This window comes from Triticum urartu, chromosome 6A (assembly GCF_056163025.1).
Source record: "Triticum urartu cultivar PI428250 chromosome 6A, HENAU_Tu73, whole genome shotgun sequence".
Taxonomy (NCBI): domain Eukaryota; kingdom Viridiplantae; phylum Streptophyta; class Magnoliopsida; order Poales; family Poaceae; genus Triticum; species Triticum urartu.
In genome coordinates, this window is record NC_141878.1 from 203,560,107 (window position 1) to 203,585,379 (window position 25,273).

A 25,273-nucleotide genomic window follows, 5' to 3' on the forward strand; every position below is an offset into this window, starting at 1 on the left:
GAGCGGGTATGTTCCTTACCCATTCTCATCTACGTGCTAGGGTTTCCGGTCCACACCTTCTTTAGGGGCCTCAACCACTTCTACCGCCTCAAGCTCGACCACCTCTCTCCCAATTCCATCATTCACACTTCGTGTTTCATCACGCCGTGTGAAGCTTTTATTGTGTTGCCGGGTGCACCTAGGTCTTTGGTGCAAGCTCTTTTGCGTCAAACTGTAGACCAACGTCATAGACTTGTGAGTGTGGCGGCGCAAACATTAGCAAGGTGGCCGACGTCAAGTACTTGGTCAGGGGAGACAAACAAGAACTGGCAGGAGGAATGGTTCTACATCCCAGATGTAGGACTTGAAGATCCACCTCGGACCAACATCGTCACCCCCTTCACACCAACTCCCCCGACCAGGTACCACTCTTAGAAGCCAAAAAGCACATCCAATTGTTTATGTCATGTGCTAAAAGGTGCCCTAGAGATACATTCATTGGTGACGGCGAAGGAATTGTTGGCCCGGTCCGAGCTCAAGGTTCCGAGCCAGGAGCAGAATGTCAGAATCACCACTGGTATGGCACACTGGCTCTTTCCATTTTCTGCTCACATTCTACACAGAGTTATTCATATCGGCTTTGTCTTGTTGTATTTTTTGAAGTGGCCGAGGAGCGCTTTGCCGAGATGGAGATGCAGCTCCGGACAACTCATCATCAAGCGCAATATGCTCGGGAAGAAGCTCGGCTTGCCCGGGAAACGGCCTAGAAAACCGACATGCTCTTGAAGGAAGAGCGGGAGTCTGGTCAGACTACCCAAGAATCTTCCTCCCTCCTCCAACAAGATGTCGACAAGCACATCGTGCGGTACGACCAACTAAAGGTCGAATGTGACACCTTGGTCGAGTATCTCAGGAAGCAGGCCTCGGATCTGATGGAGATCAAGGTGTGTCAGACCAATGGCGAGGGGGTGGGGGTGAAGAAGACTACGTATATCATGGTCGGTAAGCCATATCTTGTGCAGTGCATTTTCGGACATCAACGTTTGGCATTCTTCAGAGAGCTTCTCCAACCTGCCACAAATGGAAGCTATGCCCCATAGTATGGGCATGATCGGGACCTTCTGGCTACAGTTCTAGGACGTCTCTCGCCCTGTGATTATTGGAGACAAGCTCAAGCAGTTTGGGAAGTTCACGTGTTTGCCAGGCTGGTAATCAAGGGCATCTTCCAACGACTTTGGCAGAGGAGGCCACCCCGAGGAATCTCTTCAACCTCGTCGTTCGCCTCCAAGGGGCACCTCTCCGGATTGGCACCTAGAAGGTGTTTGCTGCCCGGGAAGGAGTGCCCCAAGCATGGGCAATGCTCCAAGCCCACTACCACACGCTCATCCGCCCTATTGTGGAGGCTGACCCCTTGGGTCCCGACAGAAACTGGGTGACACCGAAGAATTAATTCGACGTCGCGATGGAGTGTGCCCGACTAACCTAGCGGGACTACCTCCTGAATAGATAATAGAATAGATATGAGTAGTAGCGTGGCCTCGGAATGTTGAGGAAGTGCTATAAAAAGATTAAGCCTTAACTGTTGTAGTTTATTTTGGATGCCAAATACAAGTTTGGTCTTAAAATAGTTGTACTTTTGTCGTGCTTTAACTTTACCTACCTCCGATCTCAAACAGCGTTTGGGCCAGCTTTCGGCGTCAACCCCATTGGCAACAAGGCATTGAGGAGTACTTCAGTGACCAACTTAGCCAGACTAGCAGAAACTTGGCTATTAGGCTGGTTGTAATGGTAGTATCATAACTAGTATCATGCATACCAACTAGGCAATTTTGATGAGGTGCCGTAGCATTAAATGAAGAAAGAGATGGTGGAGTATCATATCATGATACCGTATCATAATAAATGCTATGCTACTTTGTGTCATGTATGTCAATAAATAGAGTACTACATGATACTGATATATGACACTATGCATTAGGGAGATAGTATCATACAATAATATCATATGCATGATACTAGTATATGATACTCCCCATTACAACCAGCCTTAGCCAAAAGATACAAATTGAAGACCGTAGCAAAGAAAAATGCAACAAACCGACTAATGGGAAAAACACATAGGCTGGCTAGCAGTACGGATTAAAGTAAAGACTTTAATAGCCTCCAAATCCGGCCTGGGGAATGAAATCAAACTTCCACGCAAAAAACAGACTTGGGTAAATTATTGAGCACGATAAATAAACAAATTAAATAGACACAAAAGTGAATAAGATACCCTGGATTGGGGGTAATAAATTTTATTTAATTCACCCTATAACGTCTGGATCGAGCTAAACAATAATCTAAACTAAGATAAAGATAAACAGAGCTAAATGTAAACAAGGGTTGGGCTCGAGTCTTCCATCCTACGCTTCCCGGAACTGATATGATCCATCAAAAACCTGATGAAAGGACAAAACAGGTGCCATGTATGTAGAGTGCGCATCTCCAAACGGAAGTACGGTGTCATGTGAGTGTAGTTAGCGTCTACAAATGATGAATGTATTGTATTACATTGTAATTGTTAAAAAAAGTCAACTTTGCACTAAAAATCCGTACTTTTCTAAACAGGGGCAAGCTTTGTAAAATGGACAAATTTTACACAAAACAATGTCAACATTGACAATAGCAAATAAATATAATATATAAATGGTTTCCCGATGGACAAATTTTACACAGAGTATGCGTACGGCGCACTCATGACACGAACGGATAATGATCCCCTTGCTCCCCTCATATGACGTTTGAAGGCTCCACGCAAGATCAAAAATTTTGCTTGGCTCCTCTTTAAGGACCGTCTCAACACCAGGGCCAACCTTACCCACAAGCAGATCATCTCCACAAACATATGCCCTCGCTGTGCTATGTTTCCCGAAGACTCCATGCACCTCTTTATCACCTGCCCACTTGCCAGCCGGGTCTGGCAGTGAGTGGGTATCTTGCCACAGACGGATGACATCGACGACCTTTGGGATGTTCCTTTACCCCTTCACCTACCGCACAAGACTTGGCCAATGGTTCTCATGTCTCTCCTTTGGAATATCTGGGCTGCACGCAATGATATGCTGTTTAGGAGCATTGATCAATGTTCTGTAATAACTCTAAGAGCTCTTATTTCTGACCTAGACCTATGGTCACATCGTCTTATGGCAACATGTGACAAGGAGGAGGTCTTCTCGTGGCGTTCCTACCTCTGCACGTTGCGCCGTGCCTTTGTAATTCTGTGCTTGGTGCCTCGGCGGCTTTTGAATAATATATTTAGGTCGGGAGCCCCCTCCCCCCCTACATTCTAAAAAAACATTTATTTACTATCATATGAGTATATATTTTCTTAATAAACTAGTTAGATTTTAGAAATCTAAACTTATGAAAAGAAATGCATATTTGTATAAGAACCGAGGACGTATAGTACATAAATAAATGCTTCTAAGCATCATTCGCAAATTGGTCCACGAAAGTCCCCAGATTATGACCCGATGAGCCGCCGTGTGCGATTGCTTCCTGCAACTTCGCCTTCCACGCTGCCGAGCTCGCCCGTATGGCTGCGCCCTCCTCCGTGTCACCCATGATGATCTCCAGGCACCTCGCGAGCTCCTCCGCTTCCAGAACCCTGTCAGCGCCGGGCGCAGCACGCACGCCGATGCCCCACTGGACGACCAGGCACGCGTTCCTGTCCTGGTCGGACCACTGCGGCACGGCGACCACCGACGCGCCGCACGCCACGCTCTCCAGCGTCGAGTTCCAGCCGCAGTGCTATAACACCCTCGATGCGACTATATCTCCCACGTGTCGAGGCACGACTTAGAGGCATAATCGCATTGAAGGCATAAGTCGCAAGTTAGGCAATCTTCACAACATCCCATGTAATATAGATAATAAAAGGGGAGAAAACATAGTTGTCTTACACTCGCCACGTCAATCAAGTACATAAATAACATTACATCATCCAAACACTCATGGCCCGACTACGGCGCCAAAATAAAAGATAACCCAACAAGCGACACGGTCCCAATCACCCCCAACTGGGCACCACTACTGATCATCAGGAAAGGAAACATAGTAGCGTTGAGAGTCTTCGTCGAACTCCCACTTGAGCTCACACGCGTCTGCTGGAGCGGAATCATCAGGCCCTACATCTGGTGTAATAGTAATCTGTGAGCCACAGGGACTCAGCAATCTCGCACCCTCGTGATCAAGACTATTTAAGCTTATAGGTAAGTCAAGGTAAAATATATGTGGATCTGCAGTAAGCGACTAGCATATATGGTGGCTAACTTATTCGCAAAAGAGAGCGAGAAGAGGAGGCAAAGCGCGAGCGAGAAACTAGAGAACAACCTGCGCAAACATTACTCCAACACCGTGTCCACTTCCCGGACTCCGCCGAGAAGAGGCCGTCACGATAACACACTCAGTTGATTCATTTTAATTAAGTTAAGGTTCAAGTTATCTACAACCGGACATTAACAAATTTCCATCTGCCCATAACCGTGGGCATGGCTTTCGAAAGTTCAATCCCTGCAGGGGAGTCCCAACTTAGCCCATGACAAGCTCTCACGGTCAACAAAGGAATAGACCTCCTCCCAAGACGTTTCGATCAGACTCGGTATCTCGGTTCTTCAAGACAACTACGACAATGGTAAAACAAGTCCAGCAACACCACCCGCTGTGCCGACAAATCCCGATAGGAGCTGCACATATCTCGTTCTCAGGGCACACCGGATAAGCTAAGCGTACGGGAGCCAACGTAACCCAAGTTGCTAAGGGACGGCCCCGCACGGTGCTCTAGGTTGGACCAACACTTAGGGGAGCACTGGCCCGGGGGGTTTAAAATAAGATGACCCTTGAGTCCGCGAAACCCAAGGGAAAAAGGCTAGGTGGCAAATGGTAATACCAAGGTTGGGCATTGCTGGAGGAGTTTTATTCAAGGCGGACTGTCAAGGGGTTCCCATTATAACCCAACCGCGTAAGGAACGCAAAATCCGGGAACATAACACCGATATGACGAAAACTAGGGCGGCAAGAGTGGAACAAAACACTAGGCGAGAGGCCGAGCCTTCCACCCTTTACCAAGTATATAGATGCATTAAGATAACAAGATAATATAATGATATCCCAACAAGTAAATAAATGTTCCAATAAGGAACGGCCTTCAATCTTCACCTGCAACTAGCAACGCTATAAGAGGGGCTGAGCAAAGCGGTAACATAGCCAATCAACGGTTTGCTAGGACATGGTGGGTTAGAGGTTTGACATGGCAATTTGGGAGGCTTGAAAGCAAATGGTAGGCATCGTAGCATTGGCATAGCAAAATAGCAAGCAAACTAGCATAGCAAAGATAGTAGTGATTTCGAGGGTATGATCATCTTGCCTGCAAAGTTGTCAGAGTTGACTGGATCCTCGAAAGCAAACTCAACGGGCTCCTCATTAGCGAACTCGTCTCCCGGCTCTACCCAAACAAGAGAAACAAACAACAAGGGCACAATCAACCACGTGCAAGGATCAAACGATATGATGCAATGATGATATGATATGCGGGATGTGATGCGGGGTGCAAAATGCAAGATATGATAGGAAATGCAATAACCTTGACTCAACTTGGAAATCCAAGTGTGCCACTGGAAAGATGAGATGAAATCGCTTGAAAACGATATAAAGAACATTGGAATCGGAGTTACGGTTTGGAAATGGCAAGCGATTCAAATATGACACCGGTCTACGATTTACAGCAAGTAGCCATCTAAATGCAAAGAGATGAACATGCTACAGCACTCAAACATGGCATAAGAATACATGGCAGGGATGCATTCAAGATTCTTAACAAAAGTCTAGCACTGAGCTACGGCCAATTCATCCATTAACAGGTTCAAACAAGCATGGCAAAAATGCATATGGCAGACAGATCTCAGACTTAGTGAAATTAACACTTGTCTGGAATTTTAGATCAGGTAACCCACTTCGGAGCAACAAAGCTACATGCTACAGGACCTGAACATGGCAAAGTAAAGCATGTCATGAAGCTACTCAAAGAGCTTAACAAAAGTCCCTAAGTGACCTTGAGCCAAAAGGGATCAGAAAATACAATTGCAAGCATGTGAACATAGCAAAAACATAATCAGTTTTCAGACTTAGTGAAAACTGGAGCATGCTGAAACATAACTCAAGTAGGCATGTTTACGAGCTCGATGCACTCACTACGGTGCAAGTCATAACAAGCTAATCATACACCCATTAATAAGACACAATATGCAAGCTAGACATGGCTAGAACAATAGCATAGCATGCACGGCTCAACTACAACATCATCGGCAAAATTGCAAACAAGTTGACAATCTGCCCAGATTCAAAGTAGAGCTCGATTGACTCAAGCTAGGGTGCTCCATAATTGCAAACAAAGACATGGATGGATAGAGCACTACAATGTTAACAAAACATCCTTACTGATCATCCTCAAAAGAGGCACGGATCACTATGAAACAACATGAACATATGGCCATATGAGATAAACAGCTCAAGGACTTAGTGGAATTGCTAAGTCCCTGAAATCAGAATTACCAAGTGCCTCACTTGGCAAGCTTGTGATAGTCACCACACACATCAATAAATACATGGGTTGCACCTCTGGAAAGATGACAAAACTCTTAACAAAACATATGTAGAACTCATGGGCATATCATGCACACAATAATCATGGCAAAAATGACAAAAAGCTAAATGGAGCAGCAGATCTGACAATTATCTCAAGTAGCCCTCTTCTAACAGCATTTCGGGCATCAAGATAAACTCAGATGAAAATGATGCAATGGAATGAAATGATGTACTCTCTAAGATGAACATTTTGATATGCTATATGCCAAAAACGGAGCTACGGATGCAAAGTTACGAGGCTATGAACATAGGCATATGGATTAGGGTTTGAGAGAAAAAGTCAACCCGAGGAGATATTTTCAGATCTGGATCGGGGGCACGCAATCCGAGATTCGATGCCGGATCTCGCCGGAGAGGTCCCTGTTCGCCGGAGTGAGACGGGGGCGGCCAGATCCATCGAGGAAGGAGCTCGGGACGGGGCGGAGGAGGTCGCCGGCGTCGGAGCTTGCGGTGGCTCCGGCGGGCGGCGGGCGGAGCATGCCGGCGCCGGACGCGGGGCGGCTAGCGGCGGACGGCGGCCGTGGCGGGGAGGCGGTGGCGGCGGCCGTCGGCGCTCCCAGGCACGGGCGGCGATCGGGGCGCGGGGCGCTCGGGGCCCAGGGCGCCTCGGGCGGGCCTCCCGCGGGCCGCTGCGGGCTTTGGCGGTGCCGGTGGAGAGAGAGGGAGGCAGCGTATGGGAGGCTGCCATGTGGCGGCGGACACGGCGGCGGACACGTTCGTCGGTGGAGGGGAAACGTCCGGCGGCGCGAGGGGAAGGTTAGGGTAGGGTTTGATCCGGAATTTTCGGGGAGGAGGCTAGATTTATAGGTAGAGGGAGCTAGGAGAGTCCAAATGAGGTGCAGTTCTCGGCCACGCTCTAGATGATGGAGAAGGCTTAGGTGGGTTTGGGCCAAATTGAAGGGGCGTTGGGCTGCAACACACACGAGGCCTTTTCGGTCCCTCGGTTAACCGTTGGAGTATCAAACGAAGTCCAAATGATACGAAACTTGACAGGCGGTCTACGGTAGTAAACCAAGGCCGCTTGGCAAGTCTCGGTCCAATCCAGAAATGTTTAATCCCCACACACGAAAGAAAGGTAGAAATGACCACCGGAGGAGAACGAAACGCCGGAATGCAAAACGGACAACGGGGAAAATGCTCGAATGCATGAGATGAACACATATGCAAATGCAATGCACATGATGACATGATATGAGATGCATGACAACGACAACAACACACGGAGACAAAGACCCGAACCCGAGAAAATAAAATAACTTAACGCCGAAACGGCAAGAGTTGGAGTACAAATTGGGAAAGTTGCATCCGGGGTGTTACAACACTCCACCACTACGAAAGGATCTCGTCCCGAGATCTAGGACTAAAAGAACGCCAGGTACTCAGAACGGAGGTGATCCTCGCGTTCCCAGGTAGCTTCACGGTCGGAATGGTGTGACCACTTGACTTTGAGAAATTTGATTGACTTGTTGCGAGTCTTGCGTCCAGTCTCTTCAAGAATAGCAAATGGGTGCTCACGATAAGAGAGATCTTCTTGGAGATCAATGTCCTCAAAATTGATGGTGCGGTCAGGAGTCTTGAAGCACTTTTGAAGCTGAGAGACATGGAACACGTCATGAACATTTGCAAAGTTTGAAGGAAGCTCGAGTTGATAGGCGAGGTCGCCTCTCTTGCTGACAATCTTGAAAGGTCCCACATATCTGGGGGCAAGCTTCCCTTTGATACCGAAGCGACGAGTACCTTTCATAGGAGAGACGCGGAGGTAAACATGATCTCCAATCTCGAAAGCCAAATCATGGTGCTTACTATCATAGTAGCTCTTCTGACGGGATTGGGCTGCTTTGAGGTTATCACGAATGACTTTGCACATTTCTTCTGCCTCTGTGATTAAGTCATTACCCAAAAGCTGACGTTCACCGGTTTTAGACCAGTTGAGAGGGGTACGGCACTTCCTGCCATACAGAATTTCAAATGGGGCCTTGCCCGAACTTGCTTGAAAACTATTGTTGTAGGAGAATTCAGCATATGGAAGACAATCCTCCCACTTCATGCCGAAGGAGATCACACAAGCCCTGAGCATATCTTCAAGAATCTGGTTGACACGCTCGACTTGACCGCTAGTTTGAGGATGGAAAGTTGTGCTGAAGCGGATGGTAGTGCCCATGGCCTTCTGAAAAGAATCCCAAAACTTGAATGTAAAGATGCTGCCACGGTCTGAAGAGATCACTTGTGGAATACCGTGCAGAGAGACAATTCGAGAGGTATAGAGTTCCGCCAATTGAGCTGCAGTGATCGACTCTTTAATAGGCAGAAAGTGAGCCACTTTGGTGAGTTTGTCGATGACAACGAATATAGCATCATTGCCACGCTTGGACTTTGGAAACCCAGTCACGAAGTCCATTTCAATGTGGTCAAACTTCCATTATGGAATGGCAAGAGGTTGGAGGAGACCAGCTGGCCTTTGGTGTTCTGCCTTCACTCTTCTGCAGACATCACATTCATTCACGAATTGAGCAATCTCGCGCTTCATTCGAGTCCACCAATAAGCCTGCTTAAGATCCTAATACATCTTCATGCTCCCAGGGTGGATGGAGAGGAGAGAATTGTGAGCCTCGTTCATGATCACTTTACGGAGGTCACCTTTGGGTACAACAATAGGATCCTCGAAGAAGAGAGTATCCTTGTCATCAAGGCGGTAGCACTTGTACTTGGGTTGACTCTTGGCAATCCCAATCTTCACCTTTTTCACCATAGCATCAAGAAGATGATCTTGGCGAATCTGGTCTTCCAAGGTAGGAGAGACTTGAAGGTTGGCGAGGAAACCTTGAGGAACAACTTGCAGATTAAGTTTGCGAAAAGCTTCACAAAGCTCGGGTTGATAAGGCTTAAGAATCAGACTATTGCAGTAAGCTTTCCTGCTCAATGCGTCAGCAATCACATTGGCCTTGCCTGGAGTATACTCAATACTCGGATTATACTCTTGAATCATTTCGACCCATCGAGTCTGCCTGAGGTTGAGATTAGACTGAGTGAAAATGTACTTGAGACTCTTGTGATCAGTGAAAATGTCCACTTTTCTTCCCAATAGAAGATGTCCAAGTCAAAAGAGCATGCACAACTGCCGCCAACTCGAGATCATGAGTGGGGTAGTTCTTCTCATTAGGCTTCAACTGGCGAGAGGTATAAGCAACAACTTTCTTCTCTTGCATCAAAACTGCGCCAAGACCTTTGAGAGAGGCATCACAAAAGACCTCGTACGGCTTGGATTCATCAGGCGGAGTCAGAACTGGAGCAGTGATCAATTTCTCTTTCAAAGTGTTGAAAGCAATATCACACTCCGGAGACCAAATGTACTTGACGTGCTTCTGAAGAAGATTTGAGAGAGGCTTCGCTATCTTAGAAAAGTTTTCAACGAATCTTCGGCAATAGCTTGCGAGACCGAGGAAGCTACGGAGTTGCTTCACGTTCTGAGGAGGTTCCCAATTCACAATTGCAGACACCTTCTCAGGATTCACGGCAATGCCCTTGGCAGAGATGATATGACCAAGATAAAGAACCTCATCGAGCCAAAATTCGCACTTGGAGAACTTGGCGTAGAACTGATGTTCCCTGAGCTTATCGAGTACCAAACGCAAGTGCTTGGCATGATCTTCCTTGTTCTTCGAGAAAACCAGAATGTCGTCGAGATAGACCAAAACGAAGTCATTGGTGTAGGCGTTGAAGATGAAGTTCATCATGCGAGAGAACATCGGAGGAGCGTTAACGAGGCCAAAAGACATGACAGTGTATTCATATGAACCATAGCTTGTCCTGAAAGCTGTCTTGGGAATATCTTGCTCACGGATTCGAATCTGATGATAACCCATATGGAGATCAAGCTTGGAGAATACTTGGGCACCTTTGAGTTGTTCGAACAGCTCATTGATGTTGGGAAGTGGATACTTGTTCTTGATGGTCTTCTTGTTCAATGGATGGTAATCAACACAAAGTCGGTCCGTTCCATCCTTCTTCTTCACAAAAAGAACACCACAACCCCACGGAGAAGAATTAGGCCGGATGAGACCCATTTTCTCTTGAATATCGAGTTGCTTCTTCATCTCCTTCAACTCTTCAGGTCCGAGCTTGTAAGGATGCTTGCACACAGGTTCTATACCAGGCTCAAGATCAATAACAAATTCAACTGGCCGGTGCGGAGGCATTCCTGGAAGCTCTTTTGGAAAGACGTCTTGATATTCGCAAATGACTGGAATTTGCGAGATGGCATCGAGTTCACCCTTCTCATTGAGAGAAAACAGATGGATGGTATCATCATTCGTGGCAAAGACAATTACATCCTCAGACGAATGAGTCAATTGAATCTGCCTGGCTGCACAATCAAGCTGAGCCTTGTGCTTAGAAAGCCAATCCATCCCGAGAATAAGATCAATATTCGAGTTACCAAGAACCATTGGAGAAGCGAGAAACTTGAAATCACCCATCATGATAGAAACATCTGGGACTATTGAAGTAGCCCTCATAGACTTAGCCGGAGAAACCACTCCCATAGGTTTACCCAACATTTGTGAAACGAAGTCATGCTTGGAAACAAAAGATCTTGACATGAAACAATGCGATGCACCAGTGTCAAAAAGAACTTTTGCTGGAAAAGAGTTAACTGGAAAGTTACCCATGATGACATCTGATGATTCATCTGCCTGAGCTGCATTCAGCAAGTTGACCTTGGCGTGCTTGGGGTTATGCTTGACCACAGCTGTACTTGCCGATCTGACAGGAGGAGGAGGAGGAAGACGCCTCTGGTTGAAACACTTGTTGGCATAGTGACCCTTCTGTTGGCACTTGTTGCACGTGACCTCTGAAAGCGGACGGTGATACGGAGCACTCGATCTTGGAGCTTGAGACGAAGTCTTGTTCTGAAAGCCAGGGTTGGGTGGGTGGAAAGAACCACTGCCACCTTTGCTCTTCTGCTGATACGGCTGACGGAACGGAGGAGGAGGAAGCCAATACTTCTGCTGCTTGGCCACTTGAGTAGAGGAAGAAGAAGTAACATCTCTGACTCACTTCTTGGAAGCATCACACCTCAACTGAGCAGCCTCTTGCTTCAGTGCCATGTTGTAGAACCCATCGTATCTCAAGGGCTCGAAGAGAACAAGAGCTAGCTGAATTTCTTCTCTAAGACCACCCCTGAACTGGTATATCATGCTCTTCTCATCAGGTACGTCCTGCTTGGCAAAGCGGGCGAGCTTCTGAAACAACTTGTTGTAGTCATAGACAGACAAAGAGCCTTGTTTCAGATTGAGGAATTCCTCACGCTTGCTTTCAACCACGCTCTGAGGAATATGATGAGCTCGGAAATCTTGACGAAATTCATCCCAAGTGATAACACGTCCACCTCTGGAATCCTTGTACTGTTGGAACCATTCTGCAGCTTGATCTTTGAGTTGGAAGGAAGCGAACTTGACAAATTCCTCAGGCCTGATGTTACTGCACTCGAAATGCTTGCATAGATCCACAAGCCAATCGTCAGCATCGGTTGCCTCAACACAATTGCTGAAAGTCTTTGGCCCTTTAGCAAGGAACTGGTTGAGTGTAGCAAAGTGATTCTGATTGTTACCTTGGTTCCCTTGGTTGCCTAGATTGCGCTCTTGAAGAATTTGCATGATCAACTGTGTGTTTGCATTGTTTGCGGCCATCACAGCTTGCCATGCCTCTGGAGGAGGTGGAGGTGGTGGCGGATCAGGATTCGGAGTCGTGCGCATTGGAGGAGCCATCCTGAAGAGGTTGACCACCATTAGCACATTGATAGATAATTATTGAAGCTGAATCCAATGGAATGAAAATTGTAACATATAGTCTTCACATCCGAACAAAATGAACGAATGCATTCCTCTTGAAATGGTCACATATCCATAAATTGAGAAGCCACGTAGAATTTAGGTAGAGAAATAAATCAACAAGGTACGGATCAAGAACGAATAATCGGTAAGAAATCCCAATCTCAAACCAATATCCGTGGAAGAAGAACTAGAACTACAAGAATTCCCACCTATGAAACTACCGAACCTTTCCGGTTATGCAATCAGGTGTTGGGGATACAGGGGAAGCATAATATCTCACCCAAACTAGCAAATCCTACATCCAGCTGTATCCATCCTTCAACACATAACCAAGAAAAACTTCGGAAACCATCTACCTCAACCTTTGAAAAGCATCCGTTATACAAGTTATGGCGATACTCCCGAACTCCCGCCCCAGTACTGGGTGGCGTCGAGGTTATCTCACCAACGAACTGCATAAAAGAGATTTTCGATGTCGGCGTACTAAACTCAGGTATTCCAGAACTGCAACGATAAAATTATGACGACAACACCTCAGAGCTCAACTCCCCGGGACACTTCCACAAAACCCCTGACAGGAGGCACCAAGACAATGTTCTCATCATAAAACCATCGGAACGATTCCAAGATACCCGCGTGATCCTAAAAAAAATTGTGAAATTTGAGAAGAGAAGAGTCAAAACTCTACGTCAAGATGCCTTACCAGAGCGATGAGGAGACTGGGAAGTAAAAAGAATTCCTAAACTCTCCGATATATAATTCCTAAATGACTCAAAACATTTTTCTAGACACAACTTGGCCGCTAAAAACGATCAAGCAATGGGGCTCCTAAGGTCGGGGAAGGCTCTGATTACCAACTTGTAACACCCTCGATGCGACTATATCTCCCACGTGTCGACGCACGACTTAGAGGCATAATCGCATTGAAGGCATATGTCGCAAGTTAGGCAATCTTCACAACATCCTATGTAATATAGATAATAAAAGGGGAGATAACATAGTTGGCTTACACTCGCCACGTCAATCAAGTACATAAATAACATTACATCATCCAAACACTCATGGCCCGACTATGGCGCCAAAATAAAAGATAACCCAACATGCGACATGGTCCCGATCACCCCCAACTGGGCACCACTACTGATCATCAGGAAAGGAAACATAGTAGCGTTGAGAGTCTTCGTCGAACTCCCACTTGAGCTCACACACGTCTGCTGGAGCGGAATCATCAGGACCTGCATCTGGTGTAATAGTAATCTGTGAGCCACAGGGACTCAGCAATCTCGCGATCAAGACTATTTAAGCTTATAGGTAAGTCAAGGTAAAATATATGTGGAGCTGCAGCAAGCGACTAGCATATATGGTGGCTAACTTATTCGCAAAATAGAGCGAGAAGAGGAGGCAAAGCGCGAGCGAGAAACTAGAAAACAACCTGCGCAAACATTACTCCAACACCGTGTCCACTTCCCGGACTCCGCCGAGAAGAGGCCATCACGGTAACACACTCAGTTGATTCATTTTAATTAAGTTAAGGTTCAAGTTATCTACAACCGGACATTAACAAATTCCCATCTGCCCATAACCGTGGGCACGGCTTTCGAAAGTTCAATCCCTGCAGGGGAGTCCCAACTTAGCCCATGACAAGCTCTCACGGTCAACGAAGGAATAGACCTCCTCCCAAGACGTTCCGATCAGACTCGGTATCTCGGTTCTTCAAGACAACTACGACAATGGTAAAACAAGTCCAGCAACACCACCCGCTGTGCCGACAAATCCCGATAGGAGCTGCACATATCTCGTTCTCAGGGCACACCGGATAAGCTAAGCGTACAGGAGCCAACGTAACCCAAGTTGCCAAGGGACAGCCCCGCACGGTGCTCTAGGTTGGACCAACACTCAGGGGAGCACTGGCCCGGGGGGTTTAAAATAAGATGACCCTTGAGTCCGCGAAACCCAAGGGAAAAAGGCTAGGTGGCAAATGGTAAAACCAAGGTTGGGCATTGCTGGAGGAGTTTTATTCAAGGCGGACTGTCAAGGGGTTCCCATTATAACCCAACCGCGTAAGGAACGCAAAATCCGGGAACATAACACCGATATGACGGAAACTAGGGCGGCAAGAGTGGAACAAAACACTAGGCGAGAGGCCAAGCCTTCCACCCTTTACCAAGTATATAGATGCATTAAGATAACAAGATAATATAATGATATCCCAACAAGTAAATAAATGTTCCAACAAGGAACGGCCTTCAATCTTCACCTGCAACTAGCAACGCTATAAGAGGGGCTGAGCAAAGCGGTAACATAGCCAATCAACGGTTTGCTAGGACATGGTGGGTTAGAGGTTTGACATGGCAATTTGGGAGGCTTGAAAGCAAATGGTAGGCATCGTAGCATTGGCATAGCAAAAGAGCAAGCAACCTAGCATAGCAAAGATAGTAGTGATTTCGAGGGTATGATCATCTTGCCTGCAAAGTTGTCAGAGTTGACTGGATCCTCGAAAGCAAACTCAACGGGCTCCTCATTAGCGAACTCGTCTCCCGGCTCTACCCAAACAAGAGAAACAAACAACAAGGGCACAATCAACCACGTGCAAGGATCAAACAATATGATGCAATGATGATATGCTATGCGGGATGCGATGCGGGATGCAAAATGCAAGATATGATAGGAAATGCAAGAACCTGGCCTCAACTTGGAAATCCAAGTGTGCCACTGGAAAGATGAGATGAAATCGCTTGAAAACGATATAAAGAACATCGGAATCGGAGTTACGGTTTGGAAATGGCAAGCGATTCAAATATGACACCGGTCTACGATTTACAGCAAGTAGCCATCTAAATGCAAAGAGATGAACATGCTACAGCACTCAAACATGGCATAAGAATACATGGCAGGGATGCATTCAAAATGCTTAACATAAGTCTAGCACTGAGCTATGGCCAATTCATCCACTAACAGGTTCAAACAAGTATGGCAAAAATGCATATGGCAAATAGATCTCAGACTTAGTGAAATTAACACTTGTCTGGAATTTCAGATCAGGTAGCCCACTTCGGAGCAACAAAACTACATGCTACAGGACCTGAACATGGCAAATTAAAGCATGGCATGGAGCTACTAAAAGAGCTTAACAAAAGTCCCTTAGTGACCTTGAGCCAAAATGGATCAGAAAATACAATTGCAAGCATGTGAACATAGTAAAAACATAATCAGTTTTCAGACTTAGTGAAAACTGGAGCATGCTGAAACATAACTCAAGTAGGCATGTTTACGAGCTCGATGCACACACTACGGTGCAAGTCATAACAAGCTAAGCATACACCCATTAAGAACAAACAAAATGCAAGCTAGACATGGCAAGAACAATAGCATAGCATGCACGGATCAACTACAACATCATCGGAAAATTGCAAACAAGTTGACAATCTGCCCAGATTCACAAAGTAGCAAAAGTAGAGCTCGATTGACTCAAGCTAGGATGCTTCATAATTTCAAACAAAGACATGGATGGATAGAGCACTGCAAAATTAACAAAACATCCTTACTCATCATCCCCAAAAGAGGCACGGATCACTAGGAAACAACACGAACATATGACAACATGAGATAAACAGATCAAGGACTTAGTGGAAATGCTAAGTCCCTGAAAACAGAATTACCAAGTGCTCCACTTTGTAAGCTTGTGCTAGTCACCACACACATCACAAAAATACATGGGTTGCACCTCTGGAAAGATGACAAAACCCTTAACAAAACATATGTAGAGCATCAGGGCATATCATGCACACAATAATCATGGCAAAAATGACAAAAAGCTAAATGGAGCAGCAGATCTGACAATTAACTCAAGTAGCTCTCTTCTAACAGCATTTCGGGCATCAAGATGAACTCAAATGAAAATGATGCACTGTAATGAAATTATGTACTCTCTGAGATGAACATTTTGATATGCTATATGCATGAATCGGAGCTACGGATGCAAAGTTACGAGGCTATGAACATGAGCACATGGATCTGCGATTTTCGGGACTTAGAAGAAAAAAACACCTCCAGATCTAGGGTTTACTGTTCACGGCACGCGAACCGAGGCAATTCCGACGAGGTGGCGGCTGCTCCGGCGAGGTGGAGTCGAGGGGGAGGTGAGGGAGAGGCGAGGCCGGCTCGAGGGGCTCGTCGGAGACCGAGCGGCGCGGCGAGACGGCGGACTTGGCGGCGGAGGCGGCGGAGGCGAGCGGCTGCGGCGGCCGGGGCGAGATCCGGCCGGCGAGGTGGCGGCGCACGGCAGCGGGGCACCCGGGTGGCGCGCGGGCGGCGAGGTAGGAGAAGGCGGCGTGGCGACGTGCGGGCGGCGCGCGCGGATGGGCCCGCGGGGGGCGGATGCGGGCTCCCTGGGCCGGCGGCGGGAGCAGCGCGGCGGCGCCACGTGGCAGGCGTGGAGTGGTTGGCGGCGGCGTGTCCAGCCGGAACAGACACGTCCGGCACGGCGCGAGGTGGATTTAGGGTTTTGGACGAGGGGGGATCCGGATTTTCGGGGAGAGGCTATATATAGGCATAGGGGGAGCTAGGAGAGTCCAAATGAGGTGCGGTTTTCGGCCACGCGATCGTGATCGAACGCTCTAGATGATGGAGCAGGTTTAGGTGGGTTTTGAGCCAAATTGAAGGGGCGTTGGGCTGCAACACACACGAGGCCTTTTCGGTCCCTCGGTTAACCGTTGGAGTATCAAACGAAGTCCAAATGGTACGAAACTTGACAGGCGGTCTACCGGTAGTAAACCAAGGCCGCTTGGCAAGTCTCGGTCCAATCCGGAAATGTTTAATCCCCACACACGAAATAAAGGTAGAAATGACCACCAGAGGAGAACGAAGCGCCGGAATGCAAAACGGACAACGGGGAAAATGCTCGAATGCATGAGACGAACACGTATGCAAATGCAATGCACATGATGACATGATATGAAATGCATGGCAACGACAACAACACACGGAGACAAAGACCCGAACCCAAGAAAATAAAAGAACTTAACGCCGGGAACGGCAAGAGTTGGAGTATAAATTGGGAAAGTTACATCCGGGGTGTTACAAGTGCGTCACGAAGCACCCGACGGCCGGATGCGACAGCACCCGCACCTGGTCGCACCACCCAACCACCATGCCCCACATGTCGCCGGCATCGTCGAAGCCATCGTCTCTGTTGTTCTTTCGCACCACCCACAGGTACGGCCGGCCGCTCGCGGCGAGGCCTCGCTTCAGCTCGTCCTTCTGTCGCTTGCTCACCGCCGACATGCTCCCGAACGACACGTACACCACCGACCGTGCTGGCTTTGTGTGCAGCCAGTCCATGTAGCCTTTTTCGTCGTGCTCAAAGAGATCTCCTACTGCGTGGCGGTGCCGCCGCCGCCCACGGTGGAGAGCGACACCACGGCTGGCCCGACGGGGAACACGTCCAACTCAGGGACAGACGTGAGAGCACCGGCCTCTAATTCTTCCACGGTGTTCACTAGCACCATGGCTTGCCTTCCTCCAGTGGTGCTGCCATTGTCGACGTCAAGGTCCAGCTGCTGGAACGTCCTGCGTGTCAGATGGAAGCGTTCCTACTCCTCAATGAGGAGCCGCGTTGGTTTATATTGATATGAGACAGGAACGGCCCCTGTCGTGGCTTACAAGGCAATACCGATCGATCACGATTCGGTTGTTACAAGAGAGGAGGAGATAAGCTACGGGAGAGAGAGAGAATAGAGTTTGTTGAGATTACAATAGGTAGTTCTATCTCTATTTCTAACACCCTCCCTTAATCTCAACTATCCTATATTAAGATTCCTCTTGAACTCCTCAAATGGTTTAATTGACAATGCCTTGGTGAAGCCATCTACTACCTGATCTTTGGAGGGAATAAATCTGATGTCCAACTTCTTTTCTGCAACCCTTTCTCTCACAAAATGAAAATCAACTTCAATGTGTTTAGTTCTTCCATGGAACACTGGGTTAGCAGAGAGATAGGTGGCTCCCAAATTATCACACCATAAACATGAAATGCGGTGTTGCTTAACACCCAACTCATTAAGTAACAATTCCACCCAAATGATCTCAGCAGTTGCATTGGCTAGTGACTTATATTCAGCCTCTGTACTTGATCTTGACACTGTAGCCTGTTTCCTGGCACTCCAAGAAATAAGGTTAGGACCAAAGAATATTGCAAATCCTCCAGTTGACCTCCTGTCATCACTGCATCCTGCCCAGTCAGCATCAGAGAAGGCACTAACAAGAGTGGAGCTTGAACGTTTAAACTGAAGTCCTAGGCTTACAGTGTATTTATATACCGTACAATTCTTTTAACAGCTGTCCAGTGTACAGTAGTAGGTGCATGTAGATACTGACAAACCTTGTTAACAGCAAATGATATATCTAGTCTTGTCAGTGTTAAGTACTATAAGGCACCCACAGCACTCCTGTACTTTGTGATCTCTTCTTCCTTTAGAGGCTCCCCTTCAAAGGCTGATAGTTTTTCTGAAGAGGACAATGGTGTAGGTGAAGGCTTACAATCCTTCATCCTCATGCGAGTCAGAAGCTCAGTAGCATATTTCTCCTGATTCATTACTATGCCATCTAGAATCTTCTTCACCTCAATGCCCAGGAAGAAGTGAAGATCACCAAGATCTTTCAAGGCAAACTCTGAACTCAAATCATGAAGTAGAGCATTAGTAGCACTCGATGAAGAACTCGCAACTATAATATCATCAACATATATCAAAACAAATATAACTGTGGTTGCCTTATTGTAGATGAAGAGTGATGTGTCAGCTTTAGATGCAACAAATCCAAGACACCTTAGCTGAGAGCTTAGCCTTGAATACCATGCTCTTGGTGCCTATTTCAGGCCATAAAGAGCCTTATCAAGCTTACACACATAGTGGGGTGTTTTCTTGTTTTCATACCCAGGTGGTTGTCGCATGTAAACCTCCTCTTCCAGAACACCATGCAAAAACGCGTTCTGCACGTCTAGCTGTCTCAAGCTTCATCCCCTGGAAACAGCAATAGCTAACACAAGCCTAATGGTTGCAGCTTTAACAACGGGACTAAATGTGTCCTCATAATCCAGCCCATAACGCTGTTTAAAATCTTTCGCGACTAAACGTGCCTTGTACCTGTCAATCGAACCATCTGCCTTTTTCTTTATTCTATATACCCACTTACAGTCAATAACATTTTTACCTCGCTGCTCAGGTACAAGACGCCACGTTTTATTTTTCATGAGTGCAGAGTACTCTTCATCCATTGCATTTTTCCACCTTGGATCTCCAAGTGCATCTTCCAATCTAGTTGGCTCTCCTGCAACACATAACATGCCATAGCGTATAGTACCATCTGTTCTAATCTTTGGATTTTTTATACCTTTTTGAAGATGAGTTGTGACACGTGAGGCTGGCACCGGCTGTAGCTGAGCAGATGACTGCACCACAGAAGATCCAGATGATGTAGATTCTCTGGATCCACTTTGCGTAGCTGATCCGGACCCTGATTCTGTAGCCTCTGGTGTGTTCATGCCGGACTCTGGTGCTGCAGCCCCGCGTGACGCGGAAGATCCCATGAGTGTCGCTGTCGCCTGATTCGCACGCGTGGGCAGCCGCGGTCCCGAGCCGATCGCGCGAGATCCCGAGCCGACCGTCTCAGGCTGGAGACCAGTCGTGGTGGGCCACCCGCACGTGGGTCGCTGAGACGGCCCACCGCCTGGCGACGTGGCATGCTAGCACTGGCCTCTGGTGGGCGCGCGATCCAGAGTTGATCACGGCGCGCGATCCAAAGACGCCTGACGCTGCAGCGTCACAGGTTGCTCCGGATCAACCTCATAGTCTGCGCCTGCCTCTTCTTCCTCCAACACATGCAATATAGGGCCATTTTGTGCCAAATCTTGATCATTTTGAGCACCATTTTCTCCTACGTTTTCTCCATGACCCTGCACAGGAATAGATGCACCACTAGGACTGGTTGAAGTGTCATATTGGTCAGTACAATCGTCGCCCCCTTGCTCAAAGTTCCGAAGGTTTGGGGGAAGAAGCAAGATTTCTTTCTTAAGAATGGCTCCAGCATTAGGATGAAGAGAAGAAAAAGGGAAAATGGACTCATCGAAAACAACATCACGGGATATATAAACTCTGCCAGTAGAGACATCTAGGCATTTTACTCCTTTGTGAATGGGACTGTACCCCAAGAAAACACACCGTTTGGAACGGAAGGCAAGCTTGCGCGAGTTGTATGGCCTTAGGTTAGGCCAGCATGCACAACCAAAGACACGCAAAGACTTGTAATCTGGATGAGTGCCAAAGAGGCGTGTGATAGGGGTCTCAAATTTGATGACTTTGCTAGGGAGCAAGTTGATGAGATATGTGGCAGTTAAGAATGCTTCATCCCAGAATTTTAGTGGCATAGATGCATTTGCGAGTAGAGCTAGGCCTACTTCAACGACATGGCGATGTTTTCTTCCTGCAGAACCATCCTGCTGATGCGCATGAGGACATGCAACATGATGAGAAATACCAAGTTGCTGGAAGAAGGAATTCAGTTTCCTGTATTCACCTCCCCAGTCGGTTTGCATGGCAATGATCTTAGTGTCTAGTTTTCTTTCAACAAGATTTTTAAAGTTTGTGAAAACTTGAAACACTTCAGACCATTTCTTAAGAAGATAGATCCATGTAAACTTGCTATAATCATCAATAAAGCTTACATAGTATGAGTATCTACTGACCGAAGTAGGAGCTGGCCCCCAAACATCTGAGAATACTAGTTGTAAGGGTGCAGTAGATATGCTAGTAGATACAGGGTATGGGAGTTGATGGCTTTTAGCCTGTTGACACGGATCACAAACCGACTCACTAATCTCATGAGAGAAGGGAAGTTTATTCTTGCTAAGAACAAATTTAACAATGACTGATGAAGGATGACCTAATCTACTATGCCACTTGGATGATGAAGGCTTGACAGCGACAAACACTTGTTTATTCAATGATGATGACGAAGATATAAGTGGGTAGAGACCTCCCACGCACTTGCCCCTAAGCAGGATTCTCCTTGTGTCCAAGTCCTTTACCAAAAAGAAATAAGGATAAAATTCAATAAGGACACGATTATCTAAAGTAAACTGATGAACAGAGAGAAGATTTTGTGAGGCTTTAGGGGCATGAAGAACTTTGTTTAGATGCAAGGTTTTCTTAGGGGTTTTAACGATTGAATGACCAATGTGAGCAAATTTCATACCAGAACCACTCGCGGTGTGTACTTGATCATGTCCATGGTACTTCTCCTTGAACGTCAATTTGTCCAGCTCGCCGGTGATGTGATGTGAAGCACCGGTATCTGCATACCAGTTCGTGTCGACGCCATAGGAGTTGGTCACCATGTTTGCACTCTTTTCCTCGGGTTCATCTTCATCATACCTATGCCAACAATTACGAGCACCTCCTGGGTGATGTTTGTAGCAGATTTGACACTCTGGATAGTCATGTTCCTGCTGCTGCCGTTGTTGTTGTGGACGACCGCGGCCACCTCTGCCACCGCCGTGGCCACCAGACGGAGTCGGGGAAGGACGCCTGCCTCGGCCGTGCCCCCTTCTGCTGCTGCGCCCGCGGCCCCTGCTGTAGCCGCGCCCACGCCCCCTGTAGGCCAATTTTGCCGAGGTTTTGAAACCCCCATTAGGGCCATCGCCGAGCATCTCGACACGCTGATCGAACGCCGCGATCTGAGCAAATAGGTCGTCAACTGTGATTTGATTCTTGATTGCGCCAATAGCTGCCACAACAGGATCATAGTCTCTGTCAAGGCCGGCGAGGACATAATCCACCATCTCTGGATCCGAGACGGGGCGTCCTGCCGCTGCGAGCTCGTCCCCCAGATTCTTCATCTTGGAGATGTAGGCGCTGCTGGACATGGAACCCTTCTTCGTATTGGTGATTGCAATCCGCAGATTGGTGATGCGAGATTGGGACTGCGATGAGAACAAGGTGGTGATGGCAGTCCAGAGATCAAAGGTTGTCTCCTTGCTCGCAACTTGGGCGAGGATCTCCATTGACAGAGAGTTCAGAAGATGACTCAAAACCTACTGATCCTTTGATATCCACTGTGCATACAGCGGATTGGGCTCCGTGGTGACGTTTTGTTCGTCTGCTCTTGCTGCACCGTCTTCGGTGGTGCGGCATCTGACCCGTCCAGAAGGCCGGTGACCTGCGCTCCTCGCAGGCCCGGCATGACCTGTGCTTTCCACAGGATGTAGTTGGTTTTGGTAAGTTTCTCGGATGGTAGGGCTCCAAGGTTGAGGGTGACGATGGATGAGGACGACATGGCAATGGCGAGGGTGATCGGGAGGAAAGCTTTTGGCTAGATCGATGGGAAGTGGATGGCTCTGTATACCATGTCAGATGGAAGCGTTCCTACTCCTCAATGAGGAGCCACGTTGGTTTATATTGATATGAGACAGGAACAGCCCCTGTCATGGCTTACAAGGCAATACCGATCGATCACGATTCGGTTGTTACAAGAGAGGAGGAGATAAGCTACGCGAGAGAGAGAATAGAGTTTGTTGAGATTACAATAGGTAGTTCTATCTCTATTTCTAACACTGCGGATGTCCCCGAATGCCGCGACTATCCTGCCGTCCGTAAGGTTGGTGAAGAAGCTCGGGAGGTCACGGATCACCATCGAAGGGAGGCCCGGCATAGACACCGTGAACCCCGGCTCGGCAGCGTGCTCCGTCACGAGCCTCTCGTACCCATGGAAGTAGTGATAGTACACGGCCAGCATCGTGGCCGGCCGGATCCAGTAGAGCGCCCGGGGCACGCCGCGCTCACGGGCGACCTCGGCGGCCCACCACATGAGCATGGCGTACAGGACGCACGTGACGGGCCGGCCCCGCGCCGCGAGGCGGTCCAGCACCGCCGAGAAGGTCTCGCGACCTACGCGGCCGAACACCTCCGCGTATCTCTGCACTTCGTCCCCGTCGCCAGCCAAGAGGCTGAAGCCGTGGTCGTAGCCCTCCGAGTAGGGGATGTAGGAGATAACACCGTCGTGGACCTCGTCGTCGGGGGACGCGATCGAGGGGAACATGCGACGGTGCGCGGACACGGCGGCCGAGAGCGTGACCCGCGCGCCCGGTGCGGCCCGCGCGAGGCGCTCCGCCAGAGCGCGCGCCGGGTTGATGTGGCCCTGGCCCGGGAACGCGACGACCAGGAAGTGCTGCGGCGCCATGGAGGACGATGGATGAACGCCGTGGACTTTGTCCTCGTCAACCTATGCCACCCGCTGGCTGCTCGAAGCACGCAGCGCCGCCGGAGTTTATAATAGAGTGAGGCTTGGCTTGGTTTGGCGCGAGGCGGCCGTCTCACGACCGAAATTCTCTCGCGACAGATGCTGTGCTGTGCTCTATAGGATAAGTACGGCGCGCTACCGCATGGTGTAAATTGTAATTGTGGCGATGTCATGGCTTGCGGTTGCGATGATTGACAAGTTGCCGTCAGAATGTTGGATGGGATAGGTATGCTTCACCTGCTCCGGGAATGCTACATATATTAGCCGCGAGCCACACGAGACGCGGCGTGGTTACTTGGAAATTCCTAGCATCTAGATCGTGCATTTTCCGGCTTGAACAATGACCATCCTGTTTTTCTCGTGACGAGGTCGCTAGAGGTCAAAATAAGAAGGGTGCAGCTCTGCTGGACATGATTTTGCATCATTTTGACAGCGAGTTTACTGTCTTGTTTCGTCTTTTTGTAGGAGTACTCCCCACTCTGACTTTTCGTTCCGCCAGTGATTGTGCTTTCGTTCCAAACGAAAGCGAAGGATAGGTGGCTAGGAATCCCCGCTAGCAGTTTCTAGTGGGTGCCTCTATATGCTGCTTACTGCAAGGCAAACCGTAGCCTCGCCGACAATCGGTGATGGGCCAGTCCAGTAAAAAAAATAATTTTTTGTAACTTTTATTCATATTTTTAATTTCTATATTTCACAAAATTATATTTACATAATAAAATCAAAATAAGTATCTGAAAAATGTTAACATACTATAAAATATTAGTTAGAACAATTTAAAAAAATGTGGATAACTTTCATAAAAATGTTCATGACAATGAGAAAAATGTTCCCGCATTTTAAAAGAATGAATATTTTTTTAAATATGTATCCAATTCAAAAATGATTGCATAATAAAAATATGTTTCATTTCATTAGAAAATCGTAGTGGCATTTTATGGAAATATTCCCACATTCAAAGTAATGCTTGTGACATTTAGAAACACGTTCCCGTAGGTTAATGTTTATTTCCATTAAAAATGTACATGATATTTTAAATAAATAATCACATCTTTCCAGCAAAAATGGTTCTTGAATTTTTCAAATTAATTATAAAATGCAAAAAAATGTTTAGCTAAAAAATGTTTATTGCCATTATAAAAATGAAAAACATGCATTTTAAAAATAATACTGTGTTTTTCAAAATGTGTTCAAACCATGTATTAAAAAAAGTGTGCATGATATTGGAAAAATGCCCAATGTGTATCAGAAAAATATTTCACATGTGCTCTAAAAATGTACATTGTCTATTGAGAAAAAAATACAAATATGTTGATTTTTTTATAAAAACTGACAAAGAAACAAAAGAAAAGGCAAAAAAATCAAAGAACACGAAGAAAAGCAAAGTATGTAAAAGAAAGGGGGGAAAAGCAAATGACAAAACAAAGAAAGCTAAAGTAAAACGAAGAAAAAATTGTGAAATAACCAAATAAAAATGAAGAAAATCGAAA

At 47.2% G+C, this 25,273-nt stretch overlaps 1 pseudogene; it reads right to left on the reverse strand.

Moving 5' to 3' along the window:
• Positions 1-3,444: 3,444 nt before the first annotated feature.
• On the reverse strand, positions 3,445-23,997 carry LOC125517464 (cyanidin 3-O-rutinoside 5-O-glucosyltransferase-like; annotated as a pseudogene).
• Between the last annotated feature and the right edge of the window lie 1,276 nt (positions 23,998-25,273).